The sequence below is a fragment of the Papaver somniferum genome, chromosome 7, assembly GCF_003573695.1.
Source record: "Papaver somniferum cultivar HN1 chromosome 7, ASM357369v1, whole genome shotgun sequence".
NCBI lineage: Eukaryota > Viridiplantae > Streptophyta > Magnoliopsida > Ranunculales > Papaveraceae > Papaver > Papaver somniferum.
The window spans coordinates 183184602-183206754 of NC_039364.1; the positions used below are offsets into that span (position 1 = coordinate 183184602).

General features: G+C 37.8%; 1 long non-coding RNA gene across 1 annotated transcript; it reads right to left on the bottom strand.

Annotated features, from left to right (window-relative positions):
- Window positions 1-18371: 18371 nt before the first annotated feature.
- On the bottom strand, window positions 18372-21426 carry LOC113299145. The gene is made up of 2 exons (XR_003334646.1): window positions 21070-21426; window positions 18372-18640 (listed from the first exon to the last, which is right to left on the bottom strand). It is a non-coding gene; the product is annotated as an uncharacterized LOC113299145 (long non-coding RNA).
- Between the last annotated feature and the right edge of the window lie 727 nt (window positions 21427-22153).

Genomic DNA, 22153 nt, shown 5'->3' on the forward strand with positions numbered 1-22153 from the left:
TGTTAACGAGGAAACCGCAAATGCAAAAAAAACCCGGGACCTAGTCCAGTTTTGAATACTCTCATAATTGAGCCGCTATACAAAATCAAATACCAACTTCGTATAGTTGAGACCAGGCAGACTACCCCTAGCTACTTAGTTCCCTCAGTATCCCTGCGCCTTCGACTTCTAGAGTCACGCACGTGAATAACAAGTCTTTCGGATTGTATTCCAAACAACAAAGGAATAATCTATTTGGTAACCACTCTAATCAATCTTGCTAGAATATATGTGAGTTGTTGATAAAGGCTCTTATGTTTAATATAATAATCTTCTTTATCTGGTTAGATCAATCTATCCAATCACTACAGAAATAGTAAAGTTTAGGTTCGCACTCAATAGATAAAGATCTCAAAGAGAAACTATAGAGAATGCCGATCTCACGCAACTAATCAATCAGATCTATCAAAGATAAACTGATTCTAGTTGGATCCCAGCCAATCAAGGTTTGTGCACTAAATCCACAAGATACGAAAACTAATAAGAATTTTTCTTCGTATTAAAATATTTTATTGCCTTCAAATACCTGCACAATAACACTTGAATCCTCTTGTGATCAATCACACACATAACAAGGTCTGTTAACAATGGATTATCACAAGATGTCTTTAGATCTAATAACAGTTCAATGATCCGTCGATACTTTGATCTAGTTTGAGTGAATCTTATATAAGAAGAGAGATTATCAAGAATAAACAAACTAGGTGCAATCAAAGTTTCAACAACCGTTAGTCAATCAAATCAAATCGAAAACTAATAACACTTCAATTATCTAGTTTCTCACCAATGGTTGTCGTAGAGTTTCTTGATCCCACAGAAGCCTTTAAATGAGCGGTCGTAAGAGATTTCACCTAATTAGGATACTTTTCTCTCTGAATAGACGGCTCCACCAGAAACAACAAGAAATGAAGTTTTCCTTGCTCTTAGGATAGTTGCTAGAAATGTAAACTTAGGTATTTATAGACCAAGGATGTTTGGACACCAAGGAATTTCCAAAACCGAAAATATTCTTAAGATATGCAATGAATGCCCAAATTCAGTTTTCATAATTCCAATAAATGTTTGTCCAATATTTCCGAAATCTCTCATAAAAAATCTCCAATTAGTAAATCACATTACTAATTTTTATAGTCTAAATCTATGCATTAATTGCTGGTAATTAAAGCATATAAAACCAAAAACCTTAATTAAAAGATTCTTAATTTTTTTCGTTTACAAGATTACCTTGAGTACCAAGGAATATCTTTGAACAATAAATGATAAGAGTTAATGCTCGTGTTCAAAGTATGTTGACATCTTTACACAAAAAACCCTAATTCAGAATCTACACAAGATCATGAAGAAAATATGTAATTCATGGAAAATCGGATTTGCGTCTTGGAATCGGTTCTACCATACTTCAAACCAGTGTTTAGAATTGGTTCTACCAGAATTCCAAGACTACTAAGTGATCGGTCATACCAAGTCACAATGGTTAGTTGTGATCGGTCCTACCAAGTCACCTACATGGGTTCAGATCGGTTATACCAATCACTAGGATTGGTTCTACCTAAACATGGTATCTATTTGTGATCGGTCATACCAGTTACTAGGATCGGTCTTACCAATTAAAAGTATCAGTCACAAAACCACTTATGATCGGTCACACCAATTACCAGAATCGGTCACACCAATTACAAGGATCAATCATACCATCTCATAATGATTACTTAGGATCGGTTACACCAATTACCAGGACCGGTCATACCAAATCATAAGTCTAGGTATTGTGATCGGTTATACCAAGATACATAACCTGAGTTAAGATCGGTTCTACAAACTCACACATATTGGTCATCAAAGAATATGCAATAAATAGGTGGACCAATATACCTATTGATTTCCCTTTTGATTCATGAAACAAGTTCATGAACGTACTTCCTTTAAACAAATGTAAAACATTGTTTCCTAGGAAGAAATCTTCACCATACACCCATACACGTAATCATAAAACTATATTCAATATTATGTCGATGTCATATCTACGAAGTTCAATACATAAGCGTTATACTTCGTAATCTAATTCCTTAATACTATGACCATACTATTATGATCATGTCGCTCCACTAGAGTATAATATACAATATATACATCTTCGCATGTTATGTTTTCAATATAGCGCGAGGATAGGCGCATTTATGTGCCTAAATTATCCTCAATGTTTCGTATTGTTGGTACTCGTTTTCGTCCTTATTATGGTGTTTTGTGTATTTTTAGGTATTTTTGGAAAATAAATATTTTTGGAAAAATCGGCTCGAAAAAATCACTCGGAACACCCCCGGAGGACACTTGCTATACGGAGCCCAGATTTGGTTAAGGGGCACCTCAACTACTAAAGGGCACCCCCAAAAAGGCAGCTGCTATTCGCACCCCACGACTGGTTAGGGGGACACCATCTTCTTCGTTTGAAACTTAAAAATTGGCGGGAAAAATGTGGCAGCTCTCTGAGAATTTCAATCGAAATTTGAAGATGTTATAGTGTGATTCAATGGCTAAAACTTCACGGGAACACTTGACTGAGATATACAGGCGTGGTATGGGCTTCAAAATCATCCGGATTTGGTTGGATAATCGACAGTGAAGAAAACAGGGTTGCTCGGGTTTTGGTTGCTCCATCACGAGTTCTGTGTAGTTGGCGTGTGGATTGATAGAGTTTTACTTCTGGTGGAACGTGAAAACAATGCCCTGAGAGTATATCGACATCAGCAGGCGTGTGAAGAAGCGAGAAAGGAAAGAAAATTTCCTTTATTATTTTTTCTTTACTGTCGAGATATGGGAAGATTTTCTGGAGTAATGAGCGAAGATTCTTAGTCCAAAGGTGTATAAATAGGCTACTGGGGTCGAGCAGAAGAGGGGATGGAGAGTTTGGGAGAAGTATAGAGCATTAACAGAGCGAGAAAATCAAGTTACAGGAAAGTTTCTGCTGCTGCTGCTGCCATTGAAGAACACGAAGAACGGACAGACCAGGGCAGTCGTTCTTCAACAGTGATAACGACTAACACGTGAGGGTCTTAGAATTACCGTCAGCAACAGTTTATTTCTATCGTTTCTGTAACAGTGTTCTGCAACAATTATAAGTGTTGCAAACACCCGATTTACTCAATTATTTTCCTTTTCATCATTTGTAAAACACTTGTGAGCATCAATGAAATATTTTGAGAGGTTTTCCAACATGATGATGAGCTAATTCTCCCACAACCAAGGAAGTGAGGAAGCTATTTACGCATGAATAATTGGTAATCATTTATTTCCTCTAATTTATAATTTATAATTCACTCAATCACTTCTTTTGCAGAGTTTTTAATTGTTTGCAAAAATTTTCTTCATTAGTTGTGATTCAATTAGATAGGTTATGCTTTGTTTAGATAATATATGTTTAGGGATACAATTAATTTTCGATAATTTTCCAGATTATTTGTGAATTAAGAAATAAAAGTCTTAAAATATAATTAGAGTTTTGGATTGTTTACCATAATTTATTCATGTGCAATAGTGAAATCAGTGTCTTGGTTGTTTTCTAATATCTTGGAGTCAATTTTGTAATAAGTTTTCTTTGTTTTTAAATTTTTATTAAGTCTAAAATTCATTGCCTTCACAAGCCTCAACGAACTCTTTACTACAACATATTTGAGATAACATCAATTTTTGGCGCCGCCGGCGCGGGCTTGTCTTTAGGATAGAGTTTTTAGATTTATTTTTTTTTATTTTTTTTGTTCTTCTTTACGTTTTTTGGGTTTTTGTATTTTCCTTTCAGATTTTGGGAATTTGGAGCGAAAGAAATTTTTTCCAAAGCTTTTGGCTAATATTTAAAGACTTGAAGTAAAAGGCAAAGCGAAAGGAGCTAAAGAAGAAGATTTTTTTTTTGTATTTTATAGAAAAAGAGAGAAAAAAAAGAGAGTGTTATTTTATTAGATTGTATTAGGAATTCTTTTTATTTTGTATTTTTCTTTTTCTTTTTGCACTTTATTTTTTTGGACCTTTCTTTTGGACTTTGGACATTAATTTTTTTTTTTTAAACCCTACGGAAGGGTAGATTAAATGTTAAACTGTTTGCAGAGAAGGACGGTGATTACGATATCACCTCGCCCCCTCGGGTTCGTACATGACATAGGAGTCGTGGCCCGAGTCGACTTCAACGGTTCATCCCCCGTCTGGTACGGGAGGTAAGTCTATCGAAACACTCGCGAATCTCCTATCAGCGAGTTACTGTATTCCTTCGTTTGCATATATGCTGAGGAACTGAAAACGGCTGCTTTAAATTCCTAGTAAAGGGCAAGGACTGGCCATACAAGATAAGGGTTCGGATTTCATCACCGTTCTCTTCTTTCCCGCCTTAGGAAAACGAAACCAAACGCGAACCTAAGCTTTAAAATTTGGAATAGAACGAGACCTATAGGGTAACGAGCTTAGTAGGAAAGTCATTCGAAAAATATTGGTTACTCTTTTAGCATACTTCGAAGTTCATGATGGTCTATGTGAGTTGAATGCATGACTGCGCCGCCTTGTGATAGCGGTGAGGCCTTGGGTATCAAAGCTCCACTGAGCTTCCCTCGCCTCAATTCAACTTACTTTGACTCGGATTGACTCCAGAGGGGTTTGCTTAAATTTTAACGAATTCCCTTTCGAATGATTAGAAGATGGTCTAGAAACAATCTAATTGGAGCCATCATGCTTTTTGTTTGCTAGAATTCAGTAGGTTTGCTGTGGTGGAGTCAGCCTTGTTTGTGTTTGCATAGAACTTCCCTTCCCTTTTAGGGATTTTCTTTTTAGTTTTGTTTTTCTAGTGTATGCCCGAGGTAGAACGGGCTTGGAAAAGAAACACTCTAGGTCGTCTGATTAGTGATAAACCTAGTAGTTCTTCTTGTGAAGGCGGGGAGCTCTAAGACTCTTCTTTAGAGAGCCCCATTTTTGGAAACTTCATTTTTGAGAATCTGCGTCTTTGTGAAGGAAGTTCTCCTAGTCCTTTTGTAGTGCTAGAAATGGAAACTTTAAAAGATTTATTGAACCCAACTAGGACCTCTCGTCCTTCTTGTATCAAGTTAGCTGAAACCGAGGCAAATTATGAACTCAAACCTGGGACTTTACAGATGCTCCCAACCTTTTTAGGAAAAGAGAATGAGAACCCCTATTTTCATGTTAGGGAATTTGAGGAAGTATGTAGTACTCTGAAAATTAAAAACCTTAGTGATGATGCACTGAAACTTAGGTTATTCCCCTTTTCCTTAAAAGATAAAGCCAAATCTTGGCTGTATAGTTTGGATTCTGAGTCAATTGAAACCTATGAACAACTTACATCTGCCTTTATACATAAGTTTTTCCCAAGGCACAAAACATCGTCTATTAGGACACAAATTTGTACTTTTGCTCAACAAGAGGGAGAATCTTTATATAGGTATTTAGAAAGGTTCAATGACTTAATTTCTCAATGTCCTCATCATGGTTTAGAGAAGGTTAGGTTAGTTCAGATCCTCTACGAGGGTTTAGACTATTCAACAACGACCATGGTTGAGTCCTTATGCACAGGTGGGTTTGAGAATAAAACTGTTGATGAGGCGATGACATTTTTGAATGAAATCGCCAATAAGACCCAACAATGGGAAATAATAGGGAACCCCAGAAAACAATTCTTCTAAGTAGAGGAAATGTCAATAGGGTAGAAGGATCCTATGAGTCAGATGCTAAAATAGCAGCCATAGCCAAAAGGTTAGAAGCGTTGGAATTAGGTCATTCTAGTGGTACTAGTGGTAGAATAGAGCCTTTTTGGGAAGACCATACTGTTGAAGAGCAAGCCAATGCTCTTTATAACAACACTAGATTCGATAACCGTCAGAAGTTTGACCCTTATTCAGAAACCTATAACCCTGGCTGGAGAAACCATCCCAACCTTTCTTGGTCTAAGGGCCAGAATCAAGGTCAGTCTAGTAACTCTCAAGCTCCCCCAGGTTTTGGCTATCCTAAGAATCCTTCAGCCCCGGCACAGTTTCAGAACCCTTCGGATAAGAAGATTATGAGTTTAGAAGAGTCTCTTGCTTTGTTAACTCGTAACACTATGCAGTTTCAGCAATCTGTTGCTCAAGGTATAGAAGAAAATAAGAGAATAGGTCAGGCTAACTCTCAGGCTATTTCCGAGTTGAAAACCCAGGTTAGTCATATAAATGAGTCTTTAAGAGAAAGAGGTAAGTTTCCTAGTCAAACTCAACCAAACCCTAGAGGAATTAATGAAATAGGTGAAAGACCATCCGATCATGTAAATGCTATTAAAACCCTTAGGAGCGGTAGAGAGATAGACAACAAGGTTTCCATGCCTAATAGTGAACATGCTGTAGTTCACCCTTCTGAGCCAGAGAATGAGAAACTGATAGAGTCTCCAAAGAGACCAATGAGGGTCCTGCTGAGCCCGGCTTTGTTCCCAGAGCCCCGTTTCCCCAGCTGCTAGTTCCGACTAAGAGGGAGTCCAACTTTAATGATATATTGGAGGTTTTTAAGCAAGTTACTATCAACCTACCGTTGTTGGATGCGATTAAGCAGATTCCGGCTTATGCCAAGTTCCTTAAGGACTTGTGTACACGAAAGCGTAAGCTTAGTGTCCAAAAGAAAGCCTTCCTAGCTAGTCACGTGAGTTCCATTATTCAGAATACCACTACTCCTAAGTATAAAGACCCAGGGTCCCCTACCATTTCTTGCACAATAGGTAAACACCGTGTTGAGAAAGCTTTGCTTGACTTAGGAGCCAGTGTGAATTTACTTCCATACCATGTGTACCTTAAGCTAGGACTTGGTGAGATGAAACCTACCCAGATGACACTCCAGTTAGCTGATAGGTCCGTTAAAATTCCTCGTGGTGTGATCGAGGATGTTCTTATTGAGGTCGACAAGTTTATTTATCCAGTGGATTTTGTTATCCTAGATACCCAACCTGTCCCTGACCCAGAGAACCAGATACCGGTGATTTTAGGTCGCCCATTTTTAGCAACATCCAATGCGATCATTAACTGTCGAACTGGTATTATGAATTTGTCTTTTGGTAATATGACTATTGAGCTGAACATCTTTCACATTAGTAAGCTACCCCAGAACTGGACGACTCGAGCGTAGAAGAGGTGAACATGATAGGCACCTTAGTAGAGGAGTCATTACCAAACACTTTGATAGAAGATCCATTAGAGAAATGCCTAGCTCACTTTGGGATTGATTTTGATGATGATGATGTGATTAATGAGGTGAATGCTTTGTTAGATTCAACCCCTTTGTTAGACACTAGTAATGGATGGAAACCTAAGTTCGAACCTTTACCCGTTCCCGAGTCTACCCTAGTTCCTTCGTTGGAAAATCCCAAAGTTGGACCTAAAACCATTGCCAGATACCCTGAAGTATGTGTTTTTAGGCCCTCTGAGACTTTACCTGTGATTGTTTCTTCCGACTTGGATAGAGATCAGGAAAGTAGGCTAGTAACCGTCCTTCAAAACAACAAGGAAGCTTTAGGGTGGACCATAGCAGACATTAAGGGTATAAGTCCTACTGTTTGTATGCATCAGATCTATTTAGAGGAAGACACCAAACCTTCTAGGGAGATGCAACGTCGACTAACCCAATATGAAAGAAGTAGTTCGAACTGAGGTTCTTAAGCTATTAGATGCAGGCATTATCTACCCTATTTCAGACAGTAAGTGGGTCAGCCCCGTTCAGGTTGTTCCCAAGAAATCTGGTATTACTGTAGTCCAGAATGATAACAATGAGTTAATCCCGACCCGAGTGACCACGGTTGGCGTGTTTGTATTGACTATAGGAAATTGAACAAGGTCACTAGGAAGGACCACTTTCCCCTTCCCTTCATCGACCAGATGCTAGAGAGATTAGCTGGACATAGTCACTACTGCTTTTTAGATGGCTACTCTGGATATAATCAGATCGTTATTTCCCCAGAAGACCAGGAGAAAACCACTTTTACCTGTCCCTTTGGTACCTTTGCGTATAGACGCATGCCTTTCGGCTATGTAATGCCCCTGCGACTTTCAGCGTTGCATGATGAGCATATTTTCTGACATGGTAGAACGGTTCTTAGAGGTCTTTATGGATGATTTTTCAGTGTTTGGTTCGTCTTTCGATGAGTGCTTGCATCATTTGTCATTAGTTTTGACTAGGTGTAAGGAAAAGAATTTAGTGCTTAATTGGGAGAAATGTCACTTTATGGTTCGTTCAGGAATTGTTCTAGGGCATTGTATCTTCAAAGGGTATAGAGGTAGATAGAGCCAAAGTTGACCTTATTAAAACTTTACCGGTCCCAAAAACCGTAAGAGTATTAGGTCATTCTTAGGGCATGCTGGTTTTTATCGTCGTTTCATTAAGGATTTTAGATGTCTAGACCTCTTTGCAATTTGCTTGCAAAAGATGTTAAGTTTGTCTTTGATGATGCTTGTTTAGAGGCTTTGAGAAGCTTAAGTCATTACTCACTACCGCCCCCATAGTCCAGGCACCCAACTGGAACCTACCCTTTGAGATCATGTGATGCTTCAGATTATGCTATTGGTGTTGTGCTAGGTCAGCGAGAAAATAAGTTACTTCATGTGATTTACTATGCTAGCAAAACTCTGAATGATGCCCAGTTGAACTATACCACTACGAGAAGGAACTATTAGCCATTGTGTTTGCCTTAGACAAGTTTAGACCCTATCTCTTAGGTTCTAAGATCATCATATATACTGATCATGCTGCTTTTAAAATATCTTTTGTCTAAGAAGGATACTAACCTAGATTGGTTAGGTGTCTTTGTTGTTGCAAGAGTTTTCTCCAGACATTAGAGACAAAAAGGGTGCCGAAAAATGTAGCAGATCACTTGTCTAGGCTAGTTGTTAGTTCCCCAGATGATTCCCTTCCTATGGGGAGATTTCCTGATGAACAATTGTTCTTTGTTAAATTACCTTGGTATGCGAATATAGTGAACTATCTTGTTACTGGTCGAATGCCCCAACATTGGGGTAAAAAGATCGTTCTAGATTTTTAGCTGAGGTTAAGCACTTCTTTTGGGATGATCCTTATTTATTTAAGTATTGTCCAGACCAGATTATTAGGAGATGTATACCTGAGAGTGACCAGTCCAGTATTATTTCCTTTTGTCATGATCATGCTTGTGGGGTCACTTTAGTGCTAAGAAGATGCTGCTAAGATATTGCAGTGTGGATTCTATTGGCCTTCGTTGTTTAAAGACTCCCATCGTTACTGTGTACTTGTGAGCGTTGCCAGAAATTAGGAACCATTTCCCGTAGGAACATGATGCCCTTGAACCCTATTTTAGTTGTTGAGGTCTTTGATGTGTGGGGGTATTGACTTTATGGGTCCGTTTCCTAATTCTTTTGGTAACCTATAATCCTTGTCGCCGTAGACTATGTCTCTAAGTGGATTGAGGCGGTTGCGTGTAAAACCAATGACCATAGGGTTGTGATTGATTTCTTAAAAAATAATATTCTTACACGTTTTGGTACACCGCGCGCTATAATTAGTGATGGTGGGTCGCACTTTTGTAATGGACCTTTTAGGCTTTTGATGAAGAAATATGGTATTACACATAAGGTAGCTACCCCGTATCATCCACAACTAGTGGTCAGGTTGAGGTTTCCAATAGGGAGATAAAACGTATATTAGAGAAAACAGTTAATCCTAATCGGAAAGATGGTCGTCTAGGCTTACTGATGCCTTATGGGCTTACCGTACTGCGTTTAAGACCCCCATTGGAATGTCGCCTTATCGGCTGTGTATGGCAAGGCATGTCATTTACCTGTCGAGTTAGAACATAGAGCTTATTGGGCTGTTAACAGCTAAATTTTCTCTTGACAAGGCAGGAGCCCATAGGAAACTCCAGCTCAATGAGTTGGACGAGATTCGTAGATGCTTACGATAGTGCGAAGGAGTATAAGAACAAAATGAAACTTGTGCATGATAGAAATATTTAAGGAAGTCATTTTCTCCAGGTCAAAAAGTTCTTCTGTATGATACCCGCTTGCATCTTTTCCCTGGGAAGTTACGTTCTCGGTGGACGGGTCCTTTTATTGTTCGCACTGTCTTTCCTCATGGAGCTGTTGAGATCGAGACACCGGATGGTAGTAGTTCTTCGAAGGTTAACGGTCAGAGATTGAAACCCTTTTTAGAGCCCTTTCCAACAGGTGATTGAGGAGGTCCCTGGAGGACCCTGTTTACCCTTGATTGACCATCGAGGCGATTGTATGTTGTATATTAGTTTTTGATTTCTCTCTTCACCCAGGTACTATCTTTCCGACTTCTCCTTTACTGATTCCTCATGTTACTTTACTTTTTGGTATTGCTCTTTCATTAGAAACATTGAGGACAATGTTAGATTTAAGTTTGGGGGTGGGGAAGAACTTTTTAGTTGCACTTTTGAAACTTCTAGCGTCACATGGTATCCGGTTAGCTAAGTTTACATACTGTTTCTCACCGAAAAGATAGAAATTGGAATGCTAGGGATAACAACCTTTTGAGACATTAGAGAAAAAGACATTGAGATCCTTGAAATTCAGGAGAGAACTTGTTCCTTTTAGAGGGTAACCGTGATGGACCTAACCATACATGATGGAAAGGCAAGTAGGTCAGGAAATGCCAGAAAGACAAAGCAACCTCACAATGTAGTCTTAGTTACTGGATTGCGACTCTCTCTCAGTAGAAACTTATCATCATCAACAAGCGGAGCGACATCAAAATCTATGAAGAAAGTTGAAGACGTTTTAGGTTTAGAAGCAACAATAGAAGAGATAATTCAAAAATCAAAGTTGAAGTTATAAGAGCAAATGATATAAGTTGTTAGAATCCATGATACCAAGACATCACAAGTTGCGAAGATCCAAGTTTTGAAAGTCCTTCTCTCATGGCCATGTAAATTTTGTCTTGTAATTTTTTTTCAAAAAAAAAAAAATGAAAAAAAAAAAATCATCGTTACGTTTTGTTCAATAAGGCCAAAGGGAAGTAGAAATTTATAAGTCAAGCAAGAAATCGAAGAGAAGAGTTAATTGTCAAGGTTCTATGAGGTTCGATAGTTTATCATCAACAGTTGAAGACCGAAGAAGACGTTGTTTCTACTGAGCACTATGAGAGAGTCGAAGAAAGATACATTTGGTTGCTTTGTTAGTCCGCTTTCAATCTGGCAAAATCTTTCTAGCACTGGTTTAACTCATCACACGTAATTAGTCCAGCTGTGTAGCAGATGTCCCTCTCATTTTATCTCTCTCCTAATCTTATCCAGCTGTAAAGCAGCGGACGCATCTTACAATGTTTATCTAGCTGTGTAGCGGATATCTCTTTATCTAGCAGTTGCGGATGTGTCTCCCCTTTTCTTCAGTCAGCTTTAGAGCTGACACCTTTAATTTCTCTGGCATTCTAGTTACTTGGAGATAGGTTGAGAATATGTATGTCCTCATAGCTCTTTGGATACTTGTGACCAATTAGAAGTAATGGTTTTGTGGGTACACCTCTGGTAAACCCTCCCGAGACCAACTCGGTTTTATTTTTTATTAGTGCTCGAGGACTAGCAAATAATAAGTTTGGGGGTATTTGATAGCGCATTTATGTCTAATTTGTCCTCAATGTTTCGTATTGTTGGTACTCGTTTTCGTCCTTATTATGGTGTTTTGTGTATTTTTAGGTATTTTTGGAAAATAAATATTGTTGGAAAAATCGGCTCGAAAAATCACTCGGAACACCCCCGGAGGACACTTGCTATACGGAGCCCAGATTTGGTTAAGGGGCACCTCAATTACTAAGGGGCACCCCAAAAAGGCAGTTGCTATTCGCACCCCACGACTGGTTAGGGGGACACCATCTTCTTCGTTTGAAACTTAAAAATTGGAGGGAAAAATGTGGCAGCTCTCTGAGAATTTCGATCGAAATTTGAAGATGTTATAGTGTGATTCAATGGCTAAAACTTCACGGGAACACTTGACTGAGATATACAGGCGTGGTATGGGCTTCAAAATCATCCGGATTTGGTTGGATAATCGACAGTGAAGAAAACAGGGTTTCTCTGGTTTTGGTTGCTCCATCACGAGTTCTGTGTAGTTGGCATGTGGATTGATAGAGTTTTACTTCTGGTGGAACGTGAAAACAATGCCCTGAGAGTATATCGACATCAGCAGGCGTGTGAAGAGGCGAGAAAGGAAAGAAAATTTCCTTTATTATTTTTTCTTTACTGTCGAGATATGGGAAGATTTTCTAGAGTAATGAGCGAAGATTCTTAGTCCAAAGGTGTATAAATAGGCTACTGGGGTCGAGCAGAAGAGGGGATGGAGAGTTTGGGAGAAGTATAGAGCATTAACAGAGCGAGAAAATCAAGTTACAGGAAAGTTTCTGCTGCTGCTGCTGCCATTGAAGAACACGAAGAACGGACAGACCAGGGCAGTCGTTCTTCAACAGTGATAACGACTAACACGTGAGGGTCTTAGAATTACCGTCAGCAACAGTTTATTTCTATCGTTTCTGTAACAGTGTTCTGCAACAATTATAAGTGTTGCAAACACCCGATTTACTCAATTATTTTCCTTTTCATCATTTATAAAACACTTGTGAGCATCAATGAAATATTTTGAGAGGTTTTCCTACATGATGATGAGCTAATTCTCCCACAACCAAGGCAGTGAGGAAGTTATTTACGCATGAATAATTGGTAATCATTTATTTCCTCTAATTTATAATTTATAATTCACTCAATCACTTCTTTTGCAGAGTTTTTAATTGTTTGCAAAAAATTTCTTCATTAGTTGTGATTCAATTAGATAGGTTATGCTTTGTTTAGATAATCTATGTTTAGGGATACAATTAATTTTCGATAATTTTCCAGATTATTTGTGAATTAAGAAATAAGAGTCTTAAAATATAATTAGAGTTTTGGATTGTTTACCATAATTTATTCATGTGTAATAGTGAAATCAGTGTCTTGGTTGTTTTCTAATATCTTGGAGTCAATTTCGTAATAAGTTTTCTTTGTTTTTAAATTTTTATTAAGTCTAAAATTCATTGCCTTCACAAGCCTCAACGAACTCTTTACTACAACATATTTGAGACAACATCACGCGACTTGAAAGATACGTTAGGAATTGAAAAAAGACCAAGTCAATATTACTAACCTCAAGTGGAAGGATGATGTCGTCATTGTAGTCGTTATTTCTTCGCATTCTTCAGGTCTTCAGAGTAATACTTGTATGTCTCAACATTCCTAGACTTTCTAGTCTAACCTTAACGAAGTTGACTCTAGTATTTAGTCAGGCGACTCTAGATGAGTTTTGATACTAAAATATGACAACCAACCTTGGCATACCAACGCTTGGTGAGTTCAACCGAGCTGTGCTCTAACAATCTCCCCCTTTGTCAATTTTAGTGACAAAACTCTTATTACATATGGATCTAAATGAATTACTAAATAACTCATTCTTCATACGCTTGATTCCAAGTTTCAACATCACAATAACCTGCATATATTCAATCAATAAATGCAGCTGTTGACATTTGAATAACAAAAGATTTTACTCCCCCTAAAGGCAAGCTAGGTAAATATTCAATCTGAACATCTTTGTTATTCCCCTTTTGTATTAAGAATTACTACACGACAATATGATACGTTTCTCCCCCTTAGTCAATGCATTACTCTTTCATTAGATATAACGTTTACACACAATTGTCCTTTCCTAGTGATCAAAAATCACTTGTTTACTCCATATATTCATCCCCCTTTTTGTCATAAAATGACAAAGGTTCGAGCAAATAAAGGATAAATCAAAAGGATCTAACAAATCTATAAGACTTGTACAACCTATAAAAGTAAAGTATGCAGGTTTCACATACCATTTTAGATAGCCAATATTAAAACTGAAACTACAAAAGTAATTTAGTTTTAATATGTTATCAAGGAAACAATTTCCCGAAGCAATTTTCCCTATAGTCCAACAAATCGAATAAGAAACTTAATTATATTGTTGAGCCGATTGCGTATGTACAATCGCTTGTTTCGATAAGACCAAAATAAAGATCAGAACTAAATTTATTTTTCTCATCAGACTCTGATTATCTTGACAATAACTTAGACCTTTCCCTTTAGACAAGACAAACACTAGGTTAGTTAACTAGTTTTTCTTGTCAAGGAATTCGATTAGACTTGAATAACCAAATCCTCCAATTGATAAGTATAACTAAAATCTGAATTAACTTAGTTTCTCTTTCCGGTATCAAATGGACTAAACAAAAGGCCCCGTAATTTTGTTAAGCCAAAAATAATAGATACTTGTAAAATTATTTTTCTTAGTCGGAAGAAATTGAAACAAATACATACATTACTTCACCGCAATTGCACCGCAATTGCACCGAATTTCGTTACTGAAAAATACTTGATTCCCAACAGTAAAGAAGATACCAAACCATAAGCCAAATAAATTGATACAGTTTTTCTTAACCGAAAACAATTGAATTATATAAACCAATCCATACACAATAATTGAACATATCAATTGTACCGATATTTTGTTAACCAAAAGCAAAATATATGCAATATAAATAGGCTTTTCTTAAACAGGAAAAACGATTAACTAACAAATAAAATCGTTACCTCAATTTCCGTAGCCACTTCTCCCCAGAAAGATATATCATTAAGCGCAAGTTCAAATAAGAACTCTCCCCCTGTGTGTTATCATCCTCTCACAAGAAACAAAAGAACAACCAACAAAAGTGAAAACGCGGGGGTATAACAACCACACCCAATATTTCGTTCGGAAATATGTATGGACTAGACTCCAATATAATTCTGAGAGCACCAACTTAAAAGTGAGACTCAATCAAGAAATATATCAAAGATCTTTATCTCTTTCTTAATACAATCAGCAAATCGAACAAATACAAATAGAAATCTGTAAGCCTGATTGATGTGAGAATAACTTGGACGGTACCAAAGACCAATGTCCAAATGTCAATCAAGTTTTATCCAACAAACAATGGTCGGATTTATCAACTGTGATTAAGCAAGACTAACTCAAGAGATATTTGTACCAAATTAAGCAAGACCTTTAAACACCTACTCAATCATTCTCAATATGATTGTAGAGAATGAAACGGGATAAGATTAGCACATCTAGACAAAATTGAATGCCATCGGAAACATACCTGTAACATATCATATCTTACTCAACATGATTTTTTATGAGTAAGATTCCAAGCCTTGTGATTAATTAACACAAGTGAAAAAACGGGGGTCTAACAACCACACCTAATATTTCGTTTAGACAATCTGTATAGACTAACTCCAATATAAAATTCCAAGAGAATCAACTAGACAGCCAGACTCAATAAAGGAAAATATATCCAAGAGTAATATCTCAATTTCTCAAATCAATCTGCAATCGAACAAATAGGAATCTGTGAGCCGGATCAATATGAGAAATAACTTGGATGGTACCAAAGACCAATATCCAAGCGTCAATCAATTTCAATCAACAACCAAAGGTTGGATTTACCAATTGATTGAACTACGCACAACCTGTGATATTTCATCATAGAAAATATAATGCGAAAAAGAAATAACACAGACACCAGAAGTTTTGTTAACGAGGAAACCGCAAAAGCAGAAAAACCCCGGGACCTAGTCTAGATTCGAACACCACACTGTATTAAGCCGCTACAGACTCTAGCCTACTACAAGTTAACTTCGGACTGGAATGTAGTTGAGCCCTAACCAATCTCACACTGATTAAGGTACAATCGCTTTCCTTACGTCTCTGAATTCCAGCAGGACTCTACGCACTTGACTTCCTTAGCTGATCTCACCCACAACTAAGAGTTGCTATGACCCAAAGTCGAAGACTTGATAAACAAATCTGTCTTCCACAGAAAAGTTTATGGAATAGATAATCTGTGTCTCATAGAAATACCTGCGAGTTTTTGTTCCGTCTTTTGATAAATCAAGGTGAACATGAACCAATTGATACACCAGAATTATATTCCCGAAGAACAACCTAGTAATACCAATGATAAGCACGTAAGTGCGACATTTCTTTACCCACATTTACACTAGTTAGGTCTCGATATTTTGCTAATAATTATATTTTAGAACTTTTACAGGAAATACAAGCAATTCTATTCACCTTGAGAATAAATGGCTAAATGAGGAGTTAAACCGCGTTTGCAGGAAATATGAACAACGTCATTCATTGCACCGCCTCCTTGGCTACAATTCTTCACAGCCCGGGAGTTAAAGTTTGCCTGTGTAGACAAGCCCGACCCACAAATGGCTGAAGAGAGATGGGAGACGTGGCTTGTTCCTCTACCACACCTTGTCTGTGGTATCTTCAACCACATCTCGTTACTTATGAAAACAAAGAGCTCGTGTTTCTTTCAAGATGGTGAGGCTCCTATCAGAGAAGATGAATCCAAGCAACTGAGTTCAACTTATGTGAGGTGTAAATGAAGAAGAAATTATGGGGTTCTATATGCAATCCAAGTTATCTCGTGGTACTCGATTGAAGAAGAAATTGGCTTGATTTGAGATGTGAATTAGGATTAGATTTTGTGGGGTTCGTACTCAATCTGAAATGGTGTTGGTCATGGTGGCTGGTTGTTAATCTGCGGACATGAACGGTGGTGGTTGAGCATTTTCTGGAAGTAATGGGTTTGTGCAAATCTTGGTGGTGTTCTGTGATTCAATTAGAGTTGTTGCCATGGGTTCGTAGTTGTGCACGCGAAGTTAAGCAACAGATTTTCGGGGATTTTGAAGTTAATTGAAATTGGGGTTCTGATGGGATTTCCTGGTGCTTTAGTGTCGATTGCAGGCAATGGGTTTGAGGACTTCTACAACAACATCAATTGAAATTAGGTCATCATTTGGATCAATTTTTGGAGGTCGAATTGAGGTTGGAATATCATTAAGGAATACAGAGAGCAACACAAAATTGAGGGTTTAGTTTGACTGCCTGAGACAGGGATTTCTGGTGGCGGTATTCTCTGATGAAGTATTGGAATTTCCGGTAATGGTTTAACAGCAACAACAAGGGGTATTAAGTGATTCTGGTGGTTGAAAGTAGTGTTGTCTGTGATGGGTTCTCACCAAATCTGGGCGTTGATTTAAGTTCTCTAACCAATGGGTTAATTTCAGTCGAAGTTGGTGGCTGTATGCAAATCTGCAGATGTGAATGGACGCAAACGTAAATGGAGATGAAATACAGGGATTTCAGTTGCGAACAAGAATAGGTGCTGCTTCCATGGTCATGGCTATGAACAAGGAGATGCAGATAGTGGTGCTACCATGGGTTTTGCTTGAGAGAAGTGGGTTTGTGGTTGTAGGTAGTAGATCTAAAGAAATGAATGAATGAATTTCATTAATGGAAAATGCAATCGCAGAGCTAATATTACAGAGAAGATTCTTACAACAAAGAAAATAAATGAAGATATTTATTCTTCTAGAGTGACAGTGTGTGGTAAGTGTTTGTTCATCCTATGAGAATAGTACATGTGTATAGCCGGGAATAGTGACTGCCAGCTAAGAGATACTGTCAGCTAAGAGTTGTCAGCTAAGAGTTACTGTGACATTACAATGTTACTGTTATTAGCCCCCCTCAAATTGAGGAGTGTTATTAGCCCCCCTCAAATTGAGGAGAGTTGACTTTGGAAGCACACACAATTTTTCATGTAGAAGTGCAAAGCGAGGACCTGCAAATCCTTTAGTGAAAATGTCAGCCACCTGATCGACGGTAGAGATATATGCAATCTTCAGTTCTTTGGCCTGAGATAATTCCCTGACAAAGTGAAAATCAACAGCTAGATGTTTCATCCTAGAGTGAAAAACGGGATTGGATGAGTAAGATATAGCACTGATGTTGTCACAAATAAGAGATGGAGTTGTTGATAAGAATTCGTGAAGATCTTTGAGAAGTTTTCAAATCCATAGAATCTCAGCTGCTGGGTTAGCTAAACTGCGAAATTCTGCTTCAGTTGAAGATCTAGCAACAGTAGGTTGACGTTTGCTAGACCAAGAAATAGGATTAGAGCCAAAGAAGATACAATACCCTCATGTACTTCTTCTAGAGTCAGGTTCACCAGCCCAGTCAGCATCACTAAACCCATGAACAACAGTTAATCCTTTATTAAACAGAATGCCATAGTCAATAGTGCCTTTGATGTAGCGTAATATTATCTTGGCAGCAATGAGGTGATCAGAAGTTGCAGTTTGCATATGCTGGCAGACCTGGTTAACAGCATAACTGATTTCTGGCCTAGTCCAGGTCAAGTATTGCAAGGCACCAACAAGAGATCTATAAGTTGTAGCATCTGACAAAGGTGTACCTGAGTGAGTTGTAAGTTTGTTGTGGAGTGGAACTGGACAGGTACAAGGCTTGGCACCACCTATGTCAAATTTATCAAGCAAATCAAGTGCATACTTTATTTGAGAGAGAAACAAACCATTAGCATTTCTTTTTGCTTCCAGACCATGAATGTGACGGATCAGAAAATCTAAACCTCTAGCGGACCGGGTTTCGGCCCACTTGGCGAACTCCGACTCTCCGTTACGTCACTCGAGAAATCAGACCTGCAAATTTCCCAAACTGCATTATAAACCAGCACACTTAGCATTTATTCTCCAATTATGAGAGACGACCAATTGCCAAAAATGGAAAAAGGTCAGTTGCTAACTCCAACAATTTATACGACCAGTTGTCAAAATTAACACGGGTCAGTTGCCCAAAATAACAGACGGCCAGTTGCCAAAACTAACACGGGCCAGTTGCCCAAAAATAATATACGGCCAGTTGCCAAAATTAACACGGGCCAGTTGCCCAAAAATAACATACGACCAGTTTCCAAAATTAACACGGGCCAGTTTCCCAAAATTAACACGGGCCAGTTTCCCAAAAATAATATACGACCAGTTGCCAAAATTAACACGAGCCAGTTGCCCAAAAATAACATATGGTCAGTTGCCAAAATTAACACAGACCAGTTTCCCAAAATTAACACGGGCCAGTTGCCCAAAAATAACATACGGCCAGTTGCCAAAATTAACACGGTCCAGATGCCCAAAAATAACATACGGCCAGTTTCCAATTATATATACTTGTCAAGGTTGCAATCATCTCTGAATAGGTGGTATGAACTGCAAAGCAGTAACCAAGACTTTCAGATGATATGAACAACCTTGTAGAGTTGTGCTGAACCGCGTAGCGGCTGCCTACGTACCCTCTCTGTTGCATGAAGGGATCAAGCACGACCGTAGTTCATCAACTTTGTTTAGATAGTATGAACTACCCTTAATGGTAGCAACTACCTCTCACAATGGATAGTATGAATCGCGTGGCAACAACTATCCCCAACTTATCACATCACTCAGTATAATAATAATAATTACCACTAGCAGAAAATGATTGCCAACACTGACAAGATATAATACACGAAGCAAAGCATTTAAATGGCTGAAAGATTATATTTTTACACATTTAATTAAGTACAGGAAAACATATTCTAGAAAGATTAAGTATCTATACACTAATAAAGGACAAATCCCACTGCTAAACTTCATCCATGTTTAAAAGGTATATAAGGAGTGCGACCATTATGCATATCCAAGCTGCAGTAACGAATATCATAATCCAAATGAAGGCAATCCAAAACAGAACAGTTTAAACAACATCCTTAGTTTATACTCAATAATAATTTGCGAGCCTAACTACATATGTTCTATGATTTCCATGGACTCCGTTACGATCCCAAATGAAGCATGTGACATCAAGCTGGAAACTAGATCAGGTTCTTTATCACTGAAGACTTATAAACAAAAATAAATAAGTCAATTGGTCTCTTCAACAATTCTAACATGCCGTAATTGCGATCTATAAAATCTAGAGTAATGAACCCAGTCAAACATATTATTTCTTTTTGGAAAGAACAAACAATCCTCTACAGATTCTAAGAAGAAACCTATACCATACTCAGAGTCTAAATAGCCTAAAATCATAAAGAAAAAAAAAACCCGGCACTTCAGAAGATTTTATCCCTGACTTCCTATACGTTCCAACCTCTATCTTCCAACCTACAAGTACAAACAACATTCCCTTTTTAACATGCTATAGGGGATACTATGGCAATTATTTCTTGAGAAGAAACCATTAGCTAAAACCTGCATATGCGCACCGAAACTAGCCTCCAAAATGGCTGTCTGCGCAGTCAATATAAATGTTCTTTGACATTTTATCAAATATGCATTTCATAAGTTTATCAGAACTAAATCGATAAATTTTGTCGAAGATGGTCCAACTTTAGAAATTGAAAGTCTTATAGCTCCATCAAAGTCTCGGTTCATATCGTAAAATCTAATACTATTTATACAAGTTGCATTGACAAATGGTATTGTTTGTAACCATGAGTAGCTCACGATTTTTCGCAATGCGTACCTCTAGATGGTATCGTAAAAACACCATGACCTGCATTTTAAGTTCATCATAAGGCTAGTCATCTACATCCCATAACGATCACATTAGCGAACTTTTAAAATTATCTATTCACAGCGGCTCAGTTCACATACACACGAACATTAAAAATGGGTCCCCATAATGACCTCCATCACACATGTCAACTTACTTAAAACATTTTATATGCATACATATTCATATAGAGAAAGCTGAGCGTACCAAAATCAATAACAGAATTGATACTAGTACAGTCCAATAGTTGATGTACACTCTTCTGAACATATGACCATATTAGGAGTGGAAAAGTAGCAGTTAAGCTAATGGTGATGATGCTTACTTATCCAAATCAAATACCATAATAGTAAATGGAAAAGAGTTCTCGGTCCAAACTGATAGTTAAGAATTGGTTGTGGGAATATCACAAACACCATATGTTCCAAACTAAATTTCTTCAGGTTAACATAAACAAGATGCAATACTAATGCAAACCCATTATTAGAAATGAAACTAATTGGTGCAGTAGAAACAAAAAGTGAGTTCAAAAATACATTACCAATTTCTCAACTACCAAGCAGCACCGCCGCCGCCACTAACCATCACCTCCAAATCAACCATTTAGTCTGATCTAAATATCAATCATATGCATTTAATATCACAAACCCATCATTCCATAACAATCACATTGATTAATGCAGTGGAAATCATTTGTTTCAAATCAAATTGAAGAATAAAAATCCCTCTTCTCCACTTATAATCCAATCAACATGCATGAGAGCCATCAACAACTAGGTGTGATTTTACCCCCACAGGGCTTACTAATTTTCGTGATCTCGGTCATGTTCTCTAAATTTTCAGGGTTCGAGAGAAATCACCAAAGAAAAGAAAAAAGGAAAAGGGAAAGAAGAAAAGAAAAATGAGAACTCCCCCTCACCTCGTTCTCTCCAATTTCTTTTTATTTCTTCTCTTAAAAAGATGACACATGTCTAACTGCATGTAGATCCTTCTAGACACCCAGGTTTATGATTAGAGCTATTAGTTGCCCCTCTAAAATCTATATTTTGGATTTGGGAAGACTCGTACTATGATGGAAGTATCCTAAATAATAATTCTTAAACACTTCCAATTGAAAATTTTATTATTGTTAACTCATATAATTTGAACCGAACCCGAAAAAATGGCACGGAGTGTCACACCATTAACCCCTAAGAAAAGAACTTTGTCCTCAAAGTTCAAAATAAAACTAGAAGTAAAGAGAGATACATGTAGTCACTGCACAAACAAAACACATATGAGTTCCAAACGCACAATCCCGTTTGAACCGTAACTGCTCTGATATCAACTATGACGGATCAGAAAATCTGGACCTCCAACAGACCGGGTTTCGGCCCACTTGGCGAACTCCGACTCTCCGATACGCCACTCGAGAAATCAGACCTGCAAATTTCTCAAACTGCATTATAAACCAGCACACTTATCATTTATTCTCTAATTATGAAAGACGACCAGTTGTCAAAAATGGAAGAAGGCCAGTTGCTAACTTCAACAATTTACTCAACCAGTTGTCAAACTTAACATGGGCCAGTTGCCCAAAATAACAGACGACCAGTTGCTAAAATTAACACGGGCCAGTTGCCGAA